The 25,783-nt window shown below is 36.5% G+C and overlaps 1 protein-coding gene and 1 non-coding gene across 3 annotated transcripts in view; one reads left to right on the top strand and one right to left on the bottom strand.

Moving 5' to 3' along the window:
- The window catches only part of Bx42 (Puff-specific protein Bx42), a 224,628-nt gene that overhangs the window by 45,742 nt on the left and 153,103 nt on the right, over window positions 1–25,783 (bottom strand). The window lies entirely within an intron of this gene.
- Window positions 23,047–23,201, top strand: LOC136858897 (5.8S ribosomal RNA). Its single transcript, XR_010858678.2, has one exon. It is a non-coding gene; the product is annotated as a 5.8S ribosomal RNA (ribosomal RNA).

Here is a 25,783-nt window from a genome sequence, read left to right as displayed (position 1 = left end):
AAATGTGAACCAAACTCCTGTTTATTTGATATGCAGGGCTAGGAGTTGTAGACCACCCCATAAAAAGAGGAGAAAGAGACTAAAATGGCAAAAAAAGACTAAAAAGAGACGAGTTTGCTAAATGATTAATATGGTCAAATGTTTGATGTTCACAAGTTTCCGTATCAATAATTGTGATATATATATATACACACACACAGTATATATTTGTTTAGTAATCCCTAACCAAAAAATGGCCAGTGGAGACAGAAAAAATGTATGCACTTGCAAATTACCAAATGTTTCTGGTACTAGATGGAATATGGCCTGTTCATTTATTAAATAAGTATAAATATTATATTACAGTTTTTGTATTAAATGAAATACTAATGTTTGAGGAACAAAATTATAACTTTTTTTTTTTTCAATTTTTACATAAAAATGCTATATCAAGAAATAAATGTTGTTACATTACTGAAAGAAGACAGTAAAACAGGGAAATAGAATTGTTATTCCCAAGTGACAGAGACAATGCATCATGAGCGATGCGAACAGGACAGATCTAGATATCAACCAATCCGCGAGAGGTTGCTAATTAAATCTTCACTGAAATGTCTAGTGAACATTCTTATTCACATTTGGTCCCTCTGAGCCAATCATCATAACTTTGTACCTCCATCTGTGGATGAGTGGTACAGTGTTGGCCTGTGGATCCCAAGATATCAGGTTCAAACCCAGCAGAAGTAGTTGGATTTTTAAAGGGTAGGAAAACGTCCATTCAACACTCCATGTTGTATGATATTGGCATATAAAAAATCTCTGGTGACACATTTGGTGTTTAGCTGACAAAATTCATTAAAAATAACATAGAAAAGGAAGGAAAAACATACGGTTCTGGTGATGTTTTGGTAATGAATAAGGAAGAAAGTCACTTGAACTTTGCTTTAATTTTCCCGCCGATTGTAATTTTGCATTTAAATCCCATTTTTTCCCATAATATTCTTCCATTGTAACAAAATTTGTATGGTATATGTATCACAGCTATATTACGAAACCTGCATATGGAATTTTTGAATTTTTTAAAGTAGTAGGGCTTTTTAAGTCCAAAATTTTAGAACATAACAATTACACAAAATTTAGTACGATATATCTCCTTATATAATTTATTACAGAAAAATCGATACGTAGTGCTTTTTAAAGAAGTATTATCTACCAAATTACAAATTTCCATTAACATGTTAATTAAATTTCTTGAAAATATGGAATTAAAAATTTCAAAAACGTAACATTTTTTTTTTTGGAAAAACTATTAATTGTATACGAAAGAAATGTTTGTGATATCTCTACTTTTATGTAGGTGACATTCCCACAAAGTTTTGTAAAAATCCATACATTAGGTAAAAATATCTGTTTATCTAAGGAGTGTCGCCTTAAATCAACAATTACGAACTTACTTTGATAATCGTCATCAACAACACTGAAATTGTTGTCACTTTCTGGTTCAGTACACAACTTCTTTCCAGAAGCTGACATTTTCGGACTGTTTGAGAGGTTATGAACATTTGTGACATGTCTGTTATTTAACACATTATACACAGTTTTCTTTTGCACAATCGTTTCCTTCTACCCATTATAGCATTAAACCTTGAAACAGGTATGATAATTACGCCTAAACTTGTTCTCAAGTACGTAAATAATCACTATTGTAAGAAGTCACATGTGTACAAAATATAAACAAACAACCTGCAAACCACTATTTTGTGGCTTCTTTCGGAAATAGTCATGTGGCTACAGCTACAGCAGAGGCACCAACTATTTGAAATACTATTTACCTCATTTAATTAATCTTCCCAGTGGCATAGATACATCATTTTAAACTTTGACTCTGTCACTATTTATCATAGTGGGTGAGTTCCAAATGACACCATGTTTAAATTGCTCGTTCAGGACCTTTAAATCCAGAAAGTATTATAGTGTTATATATCGTTGGATGCGGGAAACACTGGAGAATTTAATAGACATATTTTAAAAATCTACTTATTGTCAAGACCCAGTGTCCAATCTTCTGATGGGCAAATCTTCGCAAAGTTTTAGTCCCCCAAATATTACTGCACTGATACAACCTATGGACCAGGGAGTCATTACAACCATGAAGAGAACATACACAACAAAGTCGTTACTGTCAAAAGTCAAAGAAGGCTGCGATCTCAAAGGATTTTGGATAGCATTTACAATACTGCATCTGGATGGGATTACATCAAATCCTAAATGCTTCTTAAATCATGGAGAACACTCTTTCACAGTATCGAAACAAATTTCAACTGAAACGTTTGTGAAGAAGAGAACGAAGTCATGCCGAGTGCTATACTTGTTGACTTAGTAACAACCATTCTGGGAGGTGACAATTTTACAATCAAATTAAAAATTAAGAGTAAAATATTTCCATCTTTTCAATACAAAATCAAATAATGTGGGTTACATTATGAAAGAAACCACATTACTTGATTTTGTATTGAAAAGGTGGAAATATTTTACTCCTAATTTTTAATTGTAATCACAGTTCAATACAGACCATTCAAAATGAAATTCATTTCTCTTAAAGTGACAATGTTGACGAAGAGAACATAGAAGAGTGGCTGGAATGCAACGCAAGTGAGCTAGGGTTTGAACGATTGACTGACATAGAGAAAACGAACAAAGCAATGAGAGTGAATGAGAATGAAGAACAAAGGGAAAGTGAAGAAGATGAGGCGTTTGCGCGAATGACACATGAAACTGTTTTGCAGCACATAGACTGACTGTTTCAATATTTAGAGGGACAAGACGACACACATGTGACATAAAAACTCATGACGAGGAAAGTACAATCTAGAATAAAGAAAAGGTGTTTCCAAAGAGAGAAGGAAAAAAACAAGTGACTGATTAAAAAAAGGCATAGCTGAATACTTTTTGTTAACAGTACAGTATTGTCTTTGTTTACTGTTCTTTATTTTAGTGATTTAGACATACAGCAAAGATTTTTGCTGTACTGTATGTATTTTAAAAGTTTTGTGTGTGTTTCTTGTACAATAAAACATACTTTTTATGCCAAAATACTTTTTTTAATGTTTACACCTCAATTTTAGTTTTTTTGGGTTATCTGCGATTCTTACTATCCGTGGTGCCCTTGCCTCCCGATTCTGCATATAATTGGGACTTTACTGTATTCAACTTTCATCCTTTACAAGGCTGAAGATGTCCCCAAGAGGGATGAAACAAGCACCTGTAACTTGAACTTTGTGAATATTGTAAAGGTGGAACTTTCTACTGACATCATAAAACTGTTCTACATAGATGACGACAAGATTACGCTAAATCAGATGACGTATATAGAAACCATTCTGCATCACGCAACAAGTTTTTGCTGTACTGTACGTCAGAATGTCAGAATGCAATTCTGTGTCCCTGCCTACCATTGCTGCTGAAACAAAGCTCACCAAGGCTGACGTATGGACCAGTTCAGATGGTGACAAACCACCCTTCCACGAAATAACTGGATGTCTACTGTATCTTTAAACAGCTACATGTCCTCACATAGCTCTTACAGTTAGTTGCCTCAGCCAGTATAACGACTGCTTCGGAAAGTCTCATTGAATGGCAGCAAAGACTGTTTTGCGATATTTAAAGGACACCTTGGATTTGGGGATCAGTTACAGCTTTGGAAAGGGATTAATAGCAGGCTACATGGACGCAGATTATGAAGGGTCGAGGATCGATCGACAACAGACGCTCACTTACCGGATAAGTCTTTATTATGAATGACAGTACCGTCGTGTGGGATTCCAGAAAACAACGCACGATAGCTATGTCAACCACTGAGGCAGATTATATGGCGCTCTGTGATGCCACCAAAGAACACGTGCGCCCTTGACATTTTTTGAAAGAGTTTGGAACACCAGATGTTAAGAAAATGACATGTATAATGATAATTTGAGTACTCAGAAAATATCCACAAATCCTATTTCTCAAGCGGGAGCAAAGCACATAAATGTTTGCCATCACTTTGTTCGAGAAATCGTTCAGTCTGGAGCCATGCCAACTGATATCTTGACAAAAGCCTTGTCCAAAACAAAACACAAACGGTGTGTGCAATTTTTGGAATTACCAGATCAAGAGTTGAGGACCTGCAGGTGACTTGAGGGGAAGTGTGGGAAATACCGACAGAGTGACCCAACTCTGGCAGTAATTCTAAGAATGATTCTTGACATCATCACCAAATGGCACAGTTCATATTGAAGTTCAAAAAACACTTTCTTTGGTTTTCAACATTCACTTCTTTGCATTGTTTTATAAATTGTACCCAACTTGCTTCACTGCCGAATATATGTTTATAAAAGATAAACAGGATCGTATTTTTTACTGCGCAATAACTTGCCACAATTTACTACAATAACAACAGGCATGGACAAATTACGGTGTACCATCATGTTGACAGTTATGTCAGACGGTCGTGAAAACGGGAAACCACGGAAAATCATCTTCGGGGCTCCTGACTGTGGGATTCGAACCCACCATCTCCCAAATGCAAGCTCACAGCTACATGACCCTAACCACATGGCCAACTCACTCAGCTATATATCATTCTTCAAGACGCCCTAATTTTAGGAGAGAAAATTAATTGAAGAAAGAAAATTGGCTTTAATTTGAGTTTTATTTACAAGAAATTAATCCTAGATGATTATATACTGCAAAACTGAATAAAACATAGTATGTTTTAACAAACATGCCATAATCTTTGCTGTTGCAAAGCATCTGGAACTACCTACAACAGAAGAAAAATTGTACAATTTTTATCAATTTGATGTTAATGTGTATAATCAAATATTAATGTCAATACAGTAATTGAACGCTCTAATACTTCTGTTCATCATCACTTTCATCGTAATCACAAGCGAAAGAATCATACTTTTCACGGCCATCTTCCCACAGAGTGTCATCCTCAGTTCCGTCAAGTGAATAGCGTTGTCCAACCTTGGTCTGCAAGGCCTAAGATACAGTACATTCATTACAACACATAGGCGAACTGGATGGTGTTATGCATACACCAGCTAAGCAACAATTTTCAAAAAACGGAATACTGGTACCATACATCGCCTAATCAGTCGATCTAACTGCTTGTAAGTTATACTTATAGGATATAAACTTCATGGTTTAGATCTGTATTGAATTGTGATCACAATAATAAACTTATGCTTTAATGGTCCACCTTTTCAATACTATATTGTGCAATATCACCCCTTAACCACTTTGAAAAAAGATGAACAAAACAACTCTTTTTCTACCTTTATGTTCAACAAATAAAATTTATAAAGTCACAATCTTTAAAAAGCATGATGTGAAAGTAGTTTTCAAAACCAATAATAGGAATGCAGAAGTCTTACATAATGCCACAACCATAAATAAGTTCATAGTTCTTCAAAATCAGGGGTGTACAGGATTAAATGCAACAGCTGTAATTTTTCTTACGTTGGACAGATTGGAAGGAACTTTATAAGATACTCAGAACATGATAATGCCCTGAAATACAATATAATTTCGGCCATGGGACAGCATATGCACAACTATAATCACAAATTCATAGACATAAAACAAGATATGGAAATTCTCAAAGTCATGAACAAAGGACCCCTTCTTAACATTACAGAAAGCTGCTTCACACATTTAGATCAATATTTTAACCCAAATTATAATCTTAATGGCATTTCTGAAAAGCCAAATATATTTTTTTTTACCTTCTAAGTCTCATTTTTAGAATTAAAAAAAATACTATGATTATTATTCTAATTAAATATTTATTACGTGGCCTGTGACCAAAAAGTCGTAATTCAATTTTTCATTCTATTCACAGCCACCTGTTATCCCACATTCTTCGGCCACGCCTTAAACCCCTTCCTTTCCCCACACTATCCTCTCTCCTTGCCCCGCCCTTTCCCTTTGCGTGTTCCCGTTGAATCTCACAAGCCAATCTCAACTCCTCCCCAATAGTGAGGCACACAGTAGGCCACGCACCACATGCCCCAACGAAAGGTAAGTCTCATATAACTTATGCCATTTGATTAGCATTCTCTCACTTTTAAGTTCATTAAATTTTGACATTTATTTAGGTTAACTTCATGGACACCGCAATGAATTGCGAATTTCTACCAGCAGCAATCTATGAACTGCCAGCTATTAATCACATCTTCGTGAGCCATTTTTGACAATCTCCATCAGAATTTTTCAAGATATTTTAACAAGAAGCACTAACATTTTAACATAATGCAACGCATCCAGGGATTTAAGAGCCTTATTTCATATTTTACGTGTTGTGCACATAGTTCATCCCAGATCCTTTTAATACCTTGTGCCCATTGCAATTTCGGACTTTTGCAAAATGGCGCCCAGAAAAGGTATAGACCACTCAGACCAAGATAGTATACAAGAAAGTCTTGACATATGAATACATTAGGAGGCCATGATTAACTTGGATCGTCTACCTTTAAAAGGCGGTGCAGAACTGAGCAATGTCAGGGGAATTGTTTTAAGAAAACAAGTAAAATAATATATATATTATAAAAAAATATACTTGAAAAACTGAACTCAAGACGAGAGGAAGCAAATTGCTGTTGCTGCATCGAAGAAGAGAAATAGTCAAGATTACGGCAGAATTTTTGAAGAATAACTGTTCTAAATTAAAAGAAGACTGCAAGATACTTGCTCAAGCACTGTAAAAAAATATAGGGACAGCGTAATGTACGAGAATTTATTCAAATACGTACGCTGATAGACCCGTTGCGCAAGATTAGTGATACATCGGAACTCATTAATTAGAGGTTGTGAAGAAAAGAAGGATAGAAAAGAATCATTCCTTCAGAAAAAGAATTGAGGAAGGAATTGAATTTTCAGAAAACAAATAATTTTAAAATAGAAGAATTTTCTGAGACGAGACTGAAGATCTTATGCAGATAGAGAATTGGTTAACTAGAACGCAAAAGAAAACTAATAGAATATTAAAAAAAAAAAAAAAAAATTCTAAGAAATTCTTAAAATGAACATTTACTTGTCGACATTATTTGATCATATTGGCAGCTATACCAATAGCTTAGCAAGTTTAGTCCATCTTGCTAAACTCGAGATGGACCAACCTGGAGGGAGATATGATCCAACCAGCAGAGCCCTACCTAAAATGAGATGAGGAATCCAGCCGAACCTCGGACCATGGCCAAAGGACCAGCGATGTGACGAAGAGGAGGAGAGCAACTGACAGCTGATATGATGAAAGACGAGCTAAGTGCTTACCATAAGTATTATAATTCTTAATTTAGCTAGGCATATGCATTAGTATAAAGTATTCTAAGTGTGAAATAATAAAGAGTGCAAGTGATACAGTGAAGTGAAGTGTTACATGTAATCTGCTAATACTATATAAGTTAGTATACAATTAGACTGATATCTCGTGGATTATGGCTATGCATAATTTTTTTTTTTTTTTTGCTAGGGGCTTTACGTCGCACCGACACAGATAGGTCTTATGGCGACGATGGGATAGGAAAGGCCTAGGAGTTGGAAGGAAGCGGCCGTGGCCTTAATTAAGGTACAGCCCCAGCATTTGCCTGGTGTGAAAATGGGAAACCATGGAAAACCATTTTCAGGGCTGCCGATAGTGTATGCATAAAATAAGTGAATTACTATAGTAATTGAAAATACGAGACGGAAGAAGAACTACCAAACTGATGAATATAAGGATTAGCGTATGTTAAATATTATCTACGGATCTCGTGAAACCATTCAATCAATGATTACGTCACAGGCGGATCGCATGAGAGGAAGTGAAAGATATAGTCGAGTATTCGTTGTAAAGTAATGTTAAATGCACGAACGAAATATTTAAGGTTAAGCATCGTAATATTGGAAGAGAATTGATCTATTTAAGGGAGTATTTACGTAAAGAAGAATGGTACGTCTCAGTAATTGCATTTATAAGGAAGAGGTTATGAATGATGAACTATGGTATTGAGAAAGACGAAATGGAATTGATTGCAGGTTTAATAGTGAAAAAAGAAGTTATATGAAATAATTTATGATAATGTGGGTTTCGGTGATTATAAGACGTATATATATTGATGATAGATGCTGAGATATTCATATGTTGGATCAATTAGACGATGCAAGCACAAGGAAAGAGATACACCGTGGGAATGACACAAAGTAAGGTATGAATGGAGGATATATATATATATATATATATATATATATATAGTTGAGATTAGAGAGTTAACGTAACGTCAAATACAGCTGTTTATTATTAAAATATTTATGTCTCATGGCGTATTCAAATATGTAGGTGGATGGTCTGCCTAGTCAATACTAAATATTAATTATTTATATTTATTTACATAAGTCTAGTACATGTTTCGGGAATCTATATACATTCCTTTCATCAGCTAGTCAAATTAAAATTAAAATTCTTGTACACAAAAAGACCTAATAAAAAGGGGGCCCCCCATTAAGAAATCCAGAACTATTGCCAATACAATTTAACATTTAAAAAATCAAAGTGTGAATGCACGGAATTAAATTCCATCTAGTCGAATACGATAAAACACAATAAAATAGAGTCTGTATGCATTACAATATTGTGCACTTTGTTCTTGTTGTGGCGTTAGATCACTGTGTACTTGATGATCCGATGATTTCTTGTAAAATTCAATTGGAGTTAAGAGTAAAAGAATAGTGCAAAAACTTGTTGTCATGCCGAAACCATCTGTTAATGGGCGTGTTATGCAGCCAGGTGATGTGAGCTTAAAATGATCTATAAGAGGGAAAAGTAAAATAGAAACTATAATCGGAAGACTATAACAAACAAAATGAGAATACGTGTAAAATTATTAAAACTTACCAATATAATGATACAAGAAGTACGTGAGGCTGTCATATAACTATTAAGGATATGTAAAAGCGGTTGAGGTTGTTCGGCGACTGATTGCGGAGTTGCAGTGGGAGGCGCGGTGAATGGACGGTGGAGGGGAAAGTACTGCCCCTGTGCGCTAACGTCATACTTTCCCTCTTACACGCTTTTCTTCCTTCTCTTTTACTCTCGCGTATTGGGTCACCAATTTAAACAATTGGTTATCCTCTGCCATGTGCTCGTTAAGGCTATTTTCATTATCAAATTTTTGTAACTTGTAAATTTCTAATTTTTCAAGGGTATTCATTTCTTTACCTTTACCCTTGAAAAATGAGAAATTTACATGTTACAAAAATTTGATAATGAAAATAGCTTTAACGAGCACATGGTAGAGGAGAACCAATTGTTTAAATTGGTGACCCAATACGCGAGAGTAAAAGAGAAGGAAGAAAAGCGCATAAGAGGGAAAGTATGACGTTAGCGCACAGGGGCAGTACTTTCCCCTCCACCGTCCATTCACCGCGCCTCCCACTGCAACTCCGCAATCAGTCGCCGGACAACCTCAACCGCTTTTGTATATCCTTAATAGTTATAAGATAGCCTCACGTACTTCTTGTATCATTATATTGGTAAGTTTTAATAATTTTACGCATTGCATTCTCATTTTGTTTGTTATAGTCTTCCGATTATAGTTTCTATTTTACTTTTCCCTCTTATAGATCATTTTAAGCTTACATCACCTGGCTGCATAACACCCCCATTAACGGATGGTTTCGGCATGACAACAAGTTTTTGCACTATTCTTTTATTCTTAACTCAAATTGAATTTTATAAGAAATTATCGGATCATCAAGTACACAGTGATCTAATGCCACAACAAGAACAAAGTGCACAATATTTTAATGCATACAGACTCTATTTTATTGTGTTTTATCATATTCGACTAGATGGAATTTAATTCCGTGCATTCACACTTTGATTTTTTAAACGTTAAATTGTATTGGCAATAGTTCTGGATTTCTTAATGGGGCCCCCCCTTTTTATAAGGTCTTTTTGTGTACAAGAATTTTAATTTTAATTTGACTAGCTGATGAAGGGAATGTATATAGATTCCCGAAACATGTACTAGACTTATGTAAATAAATATAAATAATTAATATTTAGTATTGACTAGGCGGACCATCCACCTACATATTTGTTGTGATCAAGTCAATACGGATCAAATACCGGCCACTATGGTCAAGATTATTAATCATAACGTATTCTCATAACATATGTGAAGTGAAAGATGTGTTAAGCCAGTGTAAATATTAGAAGTGACGCAGATAAATAGTACCGAGATATCATAACGTAAATAGTTATGGAATTACTTGTACATATGATATATTAAATATAAGCCTAGTGAGTGGATGCATATTGAGCTGTATAGCAGCAGATTAAGAGTTATTTAGATAGAATAGAGAGGTAGATTATTTTATATTTTGAGTGTTGATTTATAATTCATGTAGTAATTTTAAATGAGAAGCTAGTAAATTAGGAGCCGAGATTTAGAAGGCGATAGGGATGGAAACCTTAGCCCGTCAGTCATAAAACATTTCTTCGCCAGAGAACAACTTTGATAATGAATTCAGATAGCAAAAACTTAAATTTTGTCAATTGTAATAAAGTGATTGTGTTATAGTGATTGATTTGAATTGTTTAATTTTCTTGCAAGCTAATTAATTACTTACATAATAATTGAATGATTGATTTAATTCTCAAACATGATTATGTGTGATGAAGCTCAAGTTCATTTCAGAATCAGTGAATTCAATCTATTATTTTATTTTATTAGCAAGCCAGCACTGACTTAAATGTAAAATATTAGGAATTATTATTGATTTTAATCATCGATTATGAAAGTTCTTGATAATATGAGTTCTCAATTCTTTAATTTATGGTTAATTTAATAAATACCTTCTCTTATTATTTTCTTATTAAGTGAGTGATGATTTGTAGCAGTTGAGAGTAGATAGACTTAGTTTCTAAGATGTTTTTCATATGATTTGTGTCGGAGCTAAGCGGTCAATGATAAATTTATTCTTGAATGTGATAGGATGGAGACGTTCATCGATAACTGTCGCGAGCGGTCCCTGCCTTTTTCTCTGAATTCACGTTAATCCTAGCCAAGAAGAAAAATTAAGTATTTTTCTTATGAGAAGAAATACCCTGAGATTACATCTGGCTGTCGGAAAATTTTAGCTCTGTCGTACCTGGGCGCGGGAAGGGCACAAACTTTTAATGTCATTTGTGTCTGTGCATTTGTTTTAGTCTTTTGATGTATTTGTACAGTTTTGCATTATGGTTGACGATGGCCAGACAAGGCCGAAACTAGTTTCAAGATTAAAAATGTAATGTAAACATTGCATAATATAGTATTGAAAAGGTGGACCATTGAAACATAAGTTTAATTATTATTGCGCTTGTATACTCACGGAGCTCTGTTTGAATTTAAACAGCTGCAACAGAAGAAAAACATAAGTGCCACTATCATAATGTGGGGTTACAAGTTTTGCATCAACCGTCTATCTGCCTTACACAAAGAACTGATTCGCCAAGTGGTATATGGTATTCTGTAACATCCGGCTAAGTGACATAGCATATCATTTTACTGTCCCTGAATATCAGCTGGCAAGATGATTAGTAGCCTATGTTGGATACACAGTTTGTGTGATGACGAGAACGCAAAAAATTCTAGCGTTATTGTCCGTGGAACAACTTGAGGAGATAGAAAGTAGAACAGAACGGGACAGGCCCCATATATCACAGGTATGTAGTATGAGTTATTACTATAGGGTCTACAGTGCATTATCAGTAGTGCATGCTTTCTTTTTTTTAACTATAAATTTACAGTTGCCTGCTTGGATTTAACCCAGATCTGCCCAAAATTTTTTTTTGCTTGAATTTGAAGATTAATGGTATATAACTGACCTATAGGTTGTGTTATGATTTCCAATGTTAAGTATTTCAGGACCAAGTACGTTGCATGGACAGGAGGGGGTGTCTATAAAAAGGACAGTGGGCAAAAGGGGTATGATAACAAGAAAAATGTGTATGTCATTCTAATGTTATATTATTCTTAATTCCAGTCTAATACAAGTAGTCTTATTACAGAATGAATTGTTAGAGTTTGAACTGAAGGGAAAACAGTAAAATGTAAGACTTCAAAGGACCTTTGTGCTTCCACACGGCATGGTGGTACTTCTCAAAACACTTCACATGTAGCGTTATGTTGCACTTTTTGCACTTCATAGACGCTTTTTTTGTCGCATACCATGCACCTTGTTTGCTTCCGTTGGGATTCAATCATGTGATCTACGGGGTCATATCTGGAATCAGCATTTTCTAGCGGCGATGGACGACTAAGCTTTTTTGCCATTTCAGTTTCCAAGTCATGTTTTGTCCACACGTATGCAGTTTCAATTTCAGGCAGTTTTCCTCAGTAATGTTGCAGTTGGATGTTTTATATACAACTTCTTCATCTACTACACCGTCTTGTTCATGGTACACCATTTCAGCATCAGCATGTAACTGTGATCCAGGAAGATGATTCACGTTCAAATCGTCCTCTTAACCGGATTCCTCATCAGTAACGATGTGATCCATGGAACTAGGTGGTAACACAGTAACAGATGCCACATTGCAGTCTGGTTCTTCCTCCAGAATTGACAAAATCTCATTCAGAGACAAGCTGGAATAGAGGAGAAACAAACTATGTAATAGTACCCCTTATGCCCACTGTCCTATAAAGAGGACACTCAAATATAAATAAGAATAATATAGTCAATTATTCGCCACCAAGAATGGAGAGTTCATATATTCATTACTTGTACCTTGACCAACATATCACACCAATTGGATTATAAATATCAACAAAAGGTACTGCGTAACTTACCTTTCATTCTTCCGGGGCACATGCTTTTCCATGATGCTAAAGTCTGGTTGTTATAAAGCTATTAACAATGTACAGAAACTTCTTTAAACTGCTTGAAGCCAAAACAAATGACAGTTTATATCGTTAGTGTGCTACCAACACAACAATTAGCACTAATTTTTGCCTGACGGCTTAGGCAGTAGTTAAAGATGGTGGGTATGTCTTCTGTCCTTAAAATAGGACAGTGGGCAGATCTGGGTTAAGTAACTTAATTTCACCAAGCAGTTTAGTAATAAATACAGCAATGGTAAAGTTAAGTTAACGTTAAAGATGTACCTGGAAGGATGTCGATTTGATTCCTCATCAGGTAGTAAGAATTTAGGAATGATACTACCATCCTCCTTTTTCTGCTATTTGTTTATGAGCTCATCACTTATTTGCCTGTATGTTTCTGTGAAATTCTTGTATAATAAAATAGTAATATGTATTGAAAATCTAATATTTTGTTGCTGGTCTTGGTTATTAACAATGAAATCTCACATAGTGGAGCTTAACTTCTTGCTGTGCTGAGCATCAACAAGTTAACCACCACAGTTTGGTATTAAGCCGCTTGATACGTATCTTCAGTCCACAAACTGCAAATACGGCTAGGTTAAATTTGAGGTAAACAAGGAAAATATTGCACTGAATGAGTTTACTTCTGAATAATCGCATTTCATGCACATTACGTAACTGTACCAAATATTGATTTAGTTTGACTAAATTATCTCTTCTAATTCTAAGATGGTTTTAAATATGAAAACCTTTGAGCGCAAACACCGTCCAATGAGGGGAAGGTGAGCAAACTACATGTCAATTCTGATCAAACGGGTTGCCTACCCAATGTATAGTATTGGGAGGGGTCATATTCTTAGGTGAAGCAGTGCAAACCTTATTTCAAATAATGCACTAACCCCAGTTTTTCTTCACTACATTCAAGAAAAAATATGCGCAGGGTGTTTGCATACATATGGTAATTTCTATATTAATTCAGCTAGTTCTCCCCTGATTAGAGCAACTTATCATTTTAAATCTAATTATTGCTTTCCAGTTGTTTTATCCATTTTTATTTGTTCATTTTCTACATTCTTTGTTCTTGTTTCAGATTTTAAAATCTAAATGTTAAGATGATGTGAAATTTAAAGAATGCAAGAAATCAAGAAGATCAATTATTGTGGAAGTTTGGAAAGGTATGTGGCAAACGTGATTGACATTATTCGAATTTCACATGAAAGACGAAAGGAGGGGCAGGTCTGTACAGACTAGAAAGATAAGCAAGGTATTAATGTACAAAACATTGGAGTCTATCAAACTTGCTTGATATCAAAAACCTTTAGGCTTCAACGAATGTCACAGGTTGGTGTACAAAAAGCTAGTACAGAACTGCAATTGACATATCTACCATGGCACAACTTGAGCATTAACCTAGTATTATTTCAAATGCAATGATGTAAGTTCCTCGTTCTTTCTTTTCCATCTTTTTTCTCTTTTTTTTTTTTTACAAGGACAGACAAAACATATATGTCTTATATGCAGCACTAATTATGTGCAGTAAAATAGAAGTCAGTGAAACGAATGGGTTTTTATAACAGTAAGTTGCCAGGGCAGCACTAACCAGTAAGAGTTCATGTGATCACAAATCTATTAGAATAGCTTCACGTCAAAGTATAATCATAAAGGCACAGAATAGGAAGATAGCTTCGAGAAACTGGCAAAGGAGAATCTTATAAAATTCTCAATGACAAAAGAGATTAGACAATTGTAGACAAGCTACACACAGAATAATGCCACCACTGAAAGCAAAGCAGAAATGAATTTTGAAGATGGCTTTATGGACTCTTGAATTATAAAATATAACATAATCATCATAAAATATCAAAGCCATAATGTTAAAAACAGCGCCGATGGTTGCATTATCATTATTATTATTATTAGAGAAGAGCCGACTAAGATGGTTTGGGCACATAAAGCGAATGAGCGACGAAAGAATGCCAAAAACGGTGATGGAAATGCAAATCCAAGGAAGGAGAGGCTGTGGATGACCATGACTGAGATGGAAGGATACCATCTAACGCAGTATTATAAAAAGAAACCTGGACTGGGACACAGTGTTGGAGGAGTGGTGGAAAAACCGAAGTGGAGAGGAACCATATTTGCCTCTACCCGGCTACAGCTGGATAAAGAGAAATGATTATTATTATTATTATTATTATTATTATTATTATTATTATTATTATTATTATTATTATTATTGCGTTAGAGCCTACTAGGGACCACATTCCAATTTCAATTCTTCATCCTTTGTTGTTGTTCCTTTTCTTGCAAAATTCCTTCACTGTTTGACTATGTCTCTTTTTTCTTTCTTCAGACCACTTTGTGCCAGGTTTTTTTTTTTTTTTTTTACCTCCCTCCCTTGGAATCCTTCCATCTTTAAAACTTTCTTCCTGAAAATTTCTCTTTCCATTACATACTTCTCTGATCTTGCTTCTTTCCAAGTCTTTTTTGATCTCTTGAATCCAGGTGGTTGTTGACTTTTTCTTCCAAAGACATGTGAAGATCTTTCTGGTTATTCTACTGTTGTCCGTTCTGTAAATATGGCCCAAAAATAGCAGTCTTCTCTTCTGTACTGTTATAGATATGTTTTCTATATTCTGATAAATTTTGTTATTACCGGTACTTCTTAATTTCCAAAATTCTGTAGTTTTTAGAGGGTCGATCATCAGTGGTTAAAAGTTATTTAAAACAAAGTAATCCACATACGTGTGTCGTCAAGATAAAATGGAGCCCAGATGGAATAAACATTACAAGGGCTAGCTGGACATGCTGTTGAAGTTGTTAGGCGGGTAACTTAGTGTCCAAAAACCAGGTTTGAACTGAACACTTGTGTACTGACAGGGTGTCCACCAAATCCAGATTTTAAAATTCCCTGACATTTTCCTGTTTTCCAGACATAAAAACCAGTTTTTTCCCTGACACATGATGACAAAAAACATAATTATTAAGGAAGTGTCAGTAATATTAAAATACATTTTTAAAACTTAACATCCAAAAAAATAAATGAGCAATTAATTTGCATATTAAAACTTGGAAGTTTAATTTAGTCTGATTAAATTCACTTTAATTTTTTTTACATGTATTACCACTACTGCTTCAGCGAAGAAACTTCTTTGTAGCCACCAACGACTCGAGCTTCTGCCATCACCCTCCACTTCTTTTTTTCTAATTCTTTCAGCAACAAAGCGGCTTTTCTCTTTTTTTTTTTGCAAAGAATCTTCTACTTCCAATATTTCACGTTTCTCCTTTAGATTTTGAACGTAAAAAGCATGAGCACTCCTTGTAGCACGGAGCATGTTATTAATGGAGACCTTTTCAATTCCACCAGGGTTTGGGATAGAATCATATATTATTCTTTGCGCTACAAGGGATACTTGTAGCATGTTCTCTACTATAATTTCTTTATTAACAGGAAAACCACATTCAAGTGAAGCATTTCCATGAAACAATATTAGTATCATTTTGAGAAATGAAGCCAACTTTTCTGTTTTCAAATTTACTATTGGAAGAACAGTGCGAAGCCAAAAGTGATCTAACCTCTCGTCTTTAGAATACAAAGAATTCACTTCTTTCAAAGTATCATTCTCACAAACAGAAGTGAACTCCCTTTGTCCATGAATGGCTTCATTACCCGAGATCCATTTGTTTTCAATAAAGGCTTTTAAAGCTATCCTTAGCAGTCTGCTGCTTAGAGGCTACTTGGCTACACTTGGATCGAAACAAGAAATTAATTTAGACAGTTTATATGCTAGCGGTGAGCAGATGCCGCCAACAGCTGGAAACTGCAGATGATGACGACGATATGCCAGCGGTGACCTTTCCAGTAACTATTTGCACAAAGCTACCATTCCTCTTAGACAATCTGTGTGCAAAACACTAATATATCTCTTATCATTTAATCCAGGATTGCCACGAAGTGCTACTTTAGCAGCATAACCTATGTCAATTTTAGATGCAGGCAGAAGATTTTCTTTACTGTCTAAATACGTTTTAGGAGATCTTCTGAAGACTGCAGTGACTCAGACTTAACAAACCTTGTCATGATATTTATCATCAATGAAAGATTCATAAAGGAGTGATGCAAATGGGAGATCTGTTTGAAACTGTTAGGAATGGTTCCAAATCTCCAACAAGTGATGATAAAAATGACAACTTGGCCTTAAGAACCTTATCTTTAAGTGAAGTTGATACTATTTTGAAGCTGTAACAGCTTGGGATTTTCTTGTCTCTGTTTGTTCCTTCCACATATTTTTCGACATTACATAGGATATCTATAGCATGTTCAATGACTTGAAAATTTTCAAGCTATCTTATAGCACAATATTTCGAAGGAGATATGTTTGAACCTGAATAATGTATATAATCAGCACGACTTGCAGGAGCGTAGCAAAACAAGAAGTGAAGAGCACGAAGAAATTCTGCAATATTCCACTGGGTTTCTTTTACTGCCATATTTTACATGAATTGTGCACACTATGCAAGCCACAAGATACAATGTTCAACAAAACAGGAACATCTAGATCATCTAATAAATTACCAAAATCCTGAAGGAACTTTTTATTAACATTTGGACCATCCACTGAAATTTGTAATTTTTTTAGATAGAGTCCTTGCTGTGCTTGCAAAAAACCATTTAACAAATCTGAGGAGGTAGAGTGACCAAGAAACATGGAATCAAAATAAGAAGTGCATACTTCATTAGTATCAGGATTGAAACAATGAACTACAAGATCCATTTGGCCCATCTGAGAAACTTTATTCAGTGACTCGTCATACCCAACGGTGAAATGTGTGCACTTACTACCCATCTCAAGAACTTGTTTATGGAAATAGAGAGCCAAACCATGAGTGATTGTATATGCAACTTTTGTTCTGTGCAGTTGAACTTTCAAAGCTGTTTCAGAGTCTGGAAACATTACTGGAAAAAACTGAGAACGCAATATAGGTCTAATTCATTGAGCTCACCATTCCCCAACAACACAGAATATTCAATAGTAAGCAGATCAAAACATTGAAAATTTGATCGATCAATCATATAGCTATTGATATTATTGATTACTTCACATTCGAGATCACACTAACTTTTCATTAAAATTTATTCCTGGCATAAAAGACATGCCCTAGATTAATGTTATAAAAACTGAAAAATGTGTTTGTATTACACGGATAAATACGGTATGTCAATTTTATCTGGCAGAAGAATGAATTTCCAGATTTTTTCCTGAATTCCCTGACATTACCAGGTTTTCCCGTTAATTATCGAATTCCCTGACATTTCCCTGTTTCCCAGGTTTTCCATACGAGTGGATACCCTGACTGATATGGATGATGATGATGATGATGATGATGATGATGATGATGATGATGATAATAATAATAATAATAGGGTCCTAGGAGTCAACCTAGGAAGGGACTTCACGGCCCTGGCATATGGGAGTGAAATGCGTCGTTGCGACCATCTGCAATAATAAACTATTGGATTCAGCAAGAGTATCCAACTAGCCTCTTTCACTGCAACTCCAGCACGTAACCTACAAGAGGTGCCCCTGTTAAGCAGAGCAACCCAGTGGAAGGTTGGGTAACCAATCCCAGCGGGAAACTGGGTCGGTGAACCGATCAGTGCTGGGGGCTCCAAGGCTCACAACCTTGGTAGTACCTTGGTGGGTGCGAAATATCACCAACCCCATTCTACAGTTTTTCAACTGTGAAAAAAGCATGGAGGAAATTTCAGCTAAAGCTACTACCCCAGGTGGTAACCAATCCACCGTCGTCTTGTACGACGTTAGCGGGCCTTCGGATTCTGGGGAGCCTGCACCGACATGCTTGGAGGTATGTCATAGAAAGAAAGAGATCCACCTTATCAATACTAAATTTAATAATGTTTTTTAAAACAGGACCGGTTTCGACTTATCACAAGTCATCCTCAGCTGTCATTTACATACACATTAGAATACATGTTTTAACAGTTGTATCTTACAAATAAACATGTCATGTTTGATAGACATTAGGTAGTATGTCTAGAAGTGAAATTCTGCTTCTTACATCTAAGTTTAGAGGATCAAGAATATTAAAAAGATATCTATCTTTAACACATTAAAAGAATTATAACACATGATAAAATTTCTTGTTTACACCTGACCTTGAATATAGCATTAACGTTCAAGTTTTACTAGTAATAGTTCTTTAAAAGGACTTTCATATTGCGTTGTTTTTAGTCGACTAAATATGCTTAAATGTAGCCGCATGTGCCTAATAAAAAATATACTGAATGGATAGAGCCTAACTTGTCTGAAAAAGAAGCCTTTTCTTCACGCATGAATAAAATGGAAATGGCTTACCATCTGACTAAAAATGTCTATAACAAAAGATCTATATCTCTGAATGCAAAAATCAAACACTATTGCACTGTTATCCGGCCAGAGGTTCTATATGCTGCAGAATGTCTCGCCATGAACAAAAAACGCATGATGGAGAAATTGGAGGCCAAGGAAAGAAAGATTTTGAGAAAAATCTTAGGTCCAGTCAAAGACAACGGAGAGTTTAGGAGACGGCACAACCAGGAGTTGTACTCGCATGTGGAGAAAATAACTGATGTGATGCGAAAAAGGAGGATTACTTTTTATGGACACATGGCCCGAATGAATCCAACACGGTTAACCAACCGCATTTTCACTTTCCTCCAAGAGAAAAAGGCAAAGGGGGCATGGTTCAGTGAGGTACAGAAAGATCTGCAGGAGATTGGGATCTCATTTGAAGATATCCAGGAGCGTGTCCCACTTAAGAAAAAACTCCAAGAACATCAGAGTTTCCTACCAAAGCCAAAGACGAAAACTGGAAAGGCATGGACGGAAGAACGAAAGGAGCAACACCGTATACGAATGAAGGAGTACTGGGCCAACATTAAAGCTCAAGGGAAACAGTTGAAATGACGTGGTCCTTAGTTGGCCGAAACGAAACAAGAGAAAATAATAATAATAATAATAATAATAATAATAATAATAATAATAATAATAATAATAATAATAATAATAATAATATATGGCGTAAGGATGTGGCGAACCCATCACCCAGTGGTAAACCACTGCAATCAGCCACCCAAGTATTGGTGAGAAAACCATAACTATTCAGGTTAGGAGGAAATGCCTGCCTGCAGCTGGAGAACATCTTGAGGCCCTCCATGGCTAACAACCTTGGTTGCATTCAGAATGAGCAATTTGCACCAACCTAAGCTAAAGCTTCTCAAGCATGATGGCAAAACAAAGACATGAAGTTAATACCCCAGGTGGCAACTTTTAAAGAAATTCACCGGCGCATGCATCCTGTTCGGATTCTGGGGGATGCAACATCATGCTAAAGGCGAGTTGGAGCGTCTCAGAAATCCTTAACAGTCACAAAAGCTGAAACCCATCTAAGACTTTTTTTGGCAACGTTCAACATAAACAGTCTAATACAAACTGGTAAAATGAAACAACTGACCAATGCCCTCCATAAAAATAAAATCTCAGTAATGGCTCTGCAAGAAACTCGCTTCATTGACGAAGATACATTTGAGTCTGAAGGGTATCGGTTCTTCAAGAGCAAATCCTGTAAGAGAGTAATGAAAAACACCCCTATCTTCAGTACAGCTTTTGCTGTCAACACCAGAATCCTTAGGGCAGTCTGAAATTTTGAAGCGGTTAGGTGAATGATGTTGATCCACGAAATATCACTGTAATAATTGTCACAAATGGAAGATAATCATTGATTTACTCAAATGAAGTCTCAAATCGGAGGTTGGTTATTAATATTATTATTTATTTTACACCCACATTGGAGCACTGAAATCAATCTATATACAGTCAAGTCTTATGAATATTGGTTACAAATTTGGTTGATGTTTCTTCTTTTGTTCCCAGATATGTTTCATTCTCTCTGATCTGGCTGCCCGTTCTTCGTCAGTTATGTTGTACTGTTTGCGTGTATAGGTCTTCAGTTTAAGTCTCATGTCGTTATTTCTCAGAATCCTCTTCTCTTCTGTTTTCAATTTGTTGAATTGTGAAGCCTAATTCATTTAAATCTTCTTGGACTTCTTTGAACCAGTGGTTTGTAGTTTTACTTTTCCAAAAGTAGTTGAATAAATGTTCGAGTATCCTAGTCTCTGGTAGTCGTAATATGTGACAGAAAAAAGCAACTCTTCTTTTCTGCATTGTATCTATTATAGACTCAGTCTCCTGGTATACAACTTCATTGGGTAGTAATCGCCATTGTCCATCTACTTGGTGTTTTTTGTTTAGAATTGTTCTAAAGTTTCGTCGATCTATTTTCTGTAATTTATCTGTAGTTGATTTCGTATTCAAATTGAATAAGGTTTCACTAGCATAGGTTGCTTCAGGCTTAATAACGGAGTTGTAGTGTTTAAATTTTGCATTTATCGAGAGAGATTTCTTCTTGTAGGTTGGCCAAGTAATGTGTTGTGCTTGTTTTAATTTGGTAATTCTATATTCAACTGATATTTTCTCTTTTAAGTTCAAAGTTATAATCTCCCCAAGATATTTAAATTTATTAACAACCTTAATTTGTTTGTTATTAGTCAGTGTGATAGGTGATGTTTCCACTTAGAAGGATGGCATCATTTCCGTCTTTTCAAAGGAGATTTGTAATCCAATTTTTGCTGCTATTTGTTCTAATTCTTCAATTTGGAGTTTAGCCTTTTCCACACTACTTGCAAGTAGCGCAAGGTCATCTGCAAAGGCTAGACAATTGATGTTTGACTGACATTTTTTAGACCATTCTCGCATGACTTTCTCCAATGCACAGTTAAACAGTATTGGTGAGAGACCATTCCCCTGTCGAGTCCAGTCCGGATTTCAAATGATTCAGACAACTCTCCTCGGAATTTAACTTTTGCTCTAGTGTTCTTGAGGGTAACACCAACTAGATTAATAAGTTTCTGGTGTAACCCAAATTCTTTAAGGATTTTAAGTAATGACTCACGATGAATACTGTCATATGCTTTCTTGAAGTCAAAGTCAACAAAAGTGATAACTAGCTTTTTTTTTCTCATTCTTTGATAGTTCATAATCCACTTAAGACTAATGATTTGGTCAGGGCAACTTCTTCCAGGTCGAAATCCCCCCGATACTCTCCAAGTTCTTGGTCAAGCTGTTCTTGAATTCTCGTGAGGATAATTCTAGACAGGATCTTATATGTGATATCAAGTAGAGAGATCCCTCAGTAATTACTGTATTTGGATCCAGTCTATCCCCCTTTTTGTGTATTGGATGAATTATAGCTGTATTCCATTCTGCAGGCAGCTTTTCAGACTTCCATATGTCTATGATGTGTTTGTGTAGCTTTTGAAGTGTTTGGTTATTTACATTCTTCCACAGTTCTGCAACCACTTGATTTTCTCCTACAGCTTTATAATTCTTGAGCCAATTAATCGCTTGAAATACCTCATGGAAATCTGGTGGAATAACCTTGTCTAAGCGTGTTTTATTTTTTGGATCAGGTGAAAATTCTAGGTATTCTTTTGGGTCTTCAGCATTTAGTAATTCTTTGAAGTGATCAGCTAGAATTTTGGCATTCTCCTGATTATTGTGTGCTAGTTGTCCTTGTTTATTTCTCATCATGAGTGTAGGTGGAGTATACCCTGATTGATATTGTTTAAATGTCCTGTAATAGTCTCGTGTCTTATGTTGTTTGAATGATTCATCGATGCCAGCTAGGTTTTCTTTTTGATGGTCTCGTTTGATTCTTCTAAGTTCTTTGGCCATTTGCCTTCTAGCAATAGTTAGTTCAACTTAAGATTGTGGCGTTTTCTTTTGTTGGTCATTTAAGCTATGCTTTGTGTCTTTTCTGCATTGCCATATCACATTCCTCATTCCACCGGGCGTGTTTCTTTCTCCTTTTCATAGGAGCAATTTCTTTGGCAATATTTTTTAGTTTATTAATAATCGTTTCCAGTGTTTTGGATCTCTCTGTATATACCCTACTCGCTCAGTGGAGGGGACCCGTCGCGGCTTCGGCCCGGCAGGAAGGTTTTAAATGAACGCCACCCCCATGCTCGAAACACTTCTTAGCTCTGTGACGAAAAACCCATGAAAATGATTGCTTCTAGTCCACTCACCGTGAAGAGAACGATCGAAAACAAAAAACACCTGAACGGTGGATCACTCGGCTCATGGGTCGATGAAGAACGCAGCAAACTGCGCGTCGGCATGTGGACTGCAGGATACATGAACATCGACATTTCGAACGCACATTGCGGTCCATGGATTCCGTTCCCGGACCACGCCTGGCTGAGGGTCGGTTGCTAAAACTGGACGCAACATTGCGTTCGGAGGGTGGGAGCATCGCGGTTCGTGCGCCCACGGCCGCCGCAGCGTCTCCTGAAAAGAGCTTCACCCCGGTGGAGCTGGACCAGTCGACACCACCACTGAGAGTGTGTAAGACGGGAGGGTTGGTCCGCACAGCGTCTCTGTGTCTGCTGGTGCCGGTTCGCCGCCCTTGCTCCACGACCAAGCTCGAAAGTGTGTGCTGTGTGTGCAGCGACCGAACATTTTGTGCAACACGCACAAACCAAACACGACCTCAGAGCAGGCGAGACTACCCGCTGAATTTAAGCATATTATTAAGCAGAGGAAAAGAAACTAACAAGGATTCCCTTAGTAGCCTCCTCCTAGTGAATTTAGATGGTTTGTGATGTTTTCTTGGGGTTAACTTGATTTTAATCTTTAAAATATAATGATCGGAATCGATGTCCACCCCACGAAGGACTTTGACATTATAAATTTCCCTATGGTATTTTTTTATCCATTGCTACGTGGTCTATCTGAAACTCACCCAGTTTAACATTAGGGCATTTCCAGGTCATTAATTTGTGTGGTTTTCTCTTAAATCTTGTGGTTTCAAGAATGAGCCCACAGTCTGTGCAAAGCTCAATTAATCTTTGACCATTTCTATTTGTCAATGTGTGATGGCCATTTACCTACCACTGTGCGATATTTTCTCTCTTGTCTAATTTTCGCGTTGAAGTCTCCAAGCATAATTTTAACATGGCTGTCAGGGATATTTGAAATCAGTTGGTCAAGCTCCTCCCAAAACATTTCAGTTTCCTCTTCATTTGTCCTGATTTTTCATTTGTTGGCACATGGACATTAATCTGTGTATATATTTTGTTCTCTACTCTAATTGTTAAGGTTACAGTTCTTGATGAGTTTGATGAGAAATCCTCCACTGAATCTAATATGCTAGTATGAACCAGGAAGCCCATTCCAAATTGGGGAACATTTTTCCTGGAGGTCCTTTGTAAAGATGATATCCCCCAGATTCAAATGGGTTCTGATCTGTGTTCCGAAGTTCTTGTAGGGCTGTGATTAGAATCCTGTGTTGATCCATGACATCAGTTAAGTGTTTCAACTTCCCAATTTTCATTATTGAATTGATGTTTAATGTTGCAAAGAAAGAGAATTTTCCTGGTTTACTGAATTTAAGTCTGTGTCTGTAACCGTGGTTCGTCTGTTGGGCTTTCAGGCGCTCCCAACTCGCCATGATCTTCTATGTGACACCCCACCGTATCCGAATGGTGTCTTTGCTCGGGTCTAGAATGTTGGATGTCCAAGCCGGTGGATTCTATCATTAGAAGACTCTCCATGATAAAGTTGATTGTCTGATCATTGATCAATGTTCTGACCATGGTCAGGAGTTTCAATCCCAGATGTGATCTGGGAAGGTGATTCATCCTAGTTGTTCAGGACTGGGAGTAGGTATTTCCTCCATATCCCCCAAACGTTATGGTTTTTCCGCCAATACTCGGGTGGCTGATTGCAGTGGTGGGTTAAGAAATAATAAGAAATATTTTATTTTAGAGAATACATACTTTACTGCCTTAAACTACTGTTTCTGCTACGTCGCAGCACTTCCGTATGTGTTCTGTTTGTCTAACACTGTCGTGTGTGATGTCTTTGCTCACTGAAGATCTTTGGTGTCGTTTTATTGATTTTTCTCATTCGCTGTAATTTGAAGGGCTGTCACTTCATGTGCCCTAACTGATTCATTAAATGATTTATTGGTCCAGAGATCATGCTATTTTCCTTTTAAATATATATCTATATATATTGGTCCAGGGATCATGCTATTTTTCTTTCAACAGAATACGCGCGCTGGACATATTGGGGGGGGAGGGGGAAGAGAATTTCCAGACAGCACTCCCATTCATCAGTGCCAGCCCTGGACCTCAAGAAAGAAACAAAAGACGGCACGAGCAGCGGAATGCAACATAATAGAGTCCCCTTTAAAAAAAATTTTTTTTTTGCTAGTTGCTTTACGTCGCACCGACACAGATGGGTCTTACGGCGACGATGTGACAGGGAAGGGCTAGGAGTGGAAAGGAAGCGGCCGTGGCGTTACTTAAGGTACAGCCCCAGCATTTGCCTGGTGTGAAAATGGGAAACCACAGAAAACCATCTTCAGGGCTGCCGACAGTGGGGTTCGAACGTACTATCTCCCGAATACTGGATACTGGCCGCACTTAAGCGACTGCAGCTATCGAGCTTGGTAGAGTCCCTTTTACAGACCGTAAATACGTATACATATTTCTCGCTAGTAACGACGGTATTAATCAACCTCTGATTTAAGACTTTATTTGAGTAAATTGGTGATTACCTTTCATTTGTGACAAATATTACAGTGATATTTCGTGGATCAACATCATTCACGCAACCTTTTGAAGCTGTTAATGACAGGTTATGCCTAGTATCCCTGCGTTGTGCAAACAAAACATATATACTAGTAAATACATATGCTCCTACTAATGAACAAAACAACAAAGACCGAGAAGAGACAGATAGATTCTGGAACCTCCTGCATGCCAGATTAGCAAAAATCCCAAA

This window comes from Anabrus simplex, chromosome 1, assembly GCF_040414725.1.
Source record: "Anabrus simplex isolate iqAnaSimp1 chromosome 1, ASM4041472v1, whole genome shotgun sequence".
Classification (NCBI taxonomy): Eukaryota; Metazoa; Arthropoda; class Insecta; order Orthoptera; family Tettigoniidae; genus Anabrus; species Anabrus simplex.
This window is presented reverse-complemented; position numbering and strand designations above follow the sequence as displayed.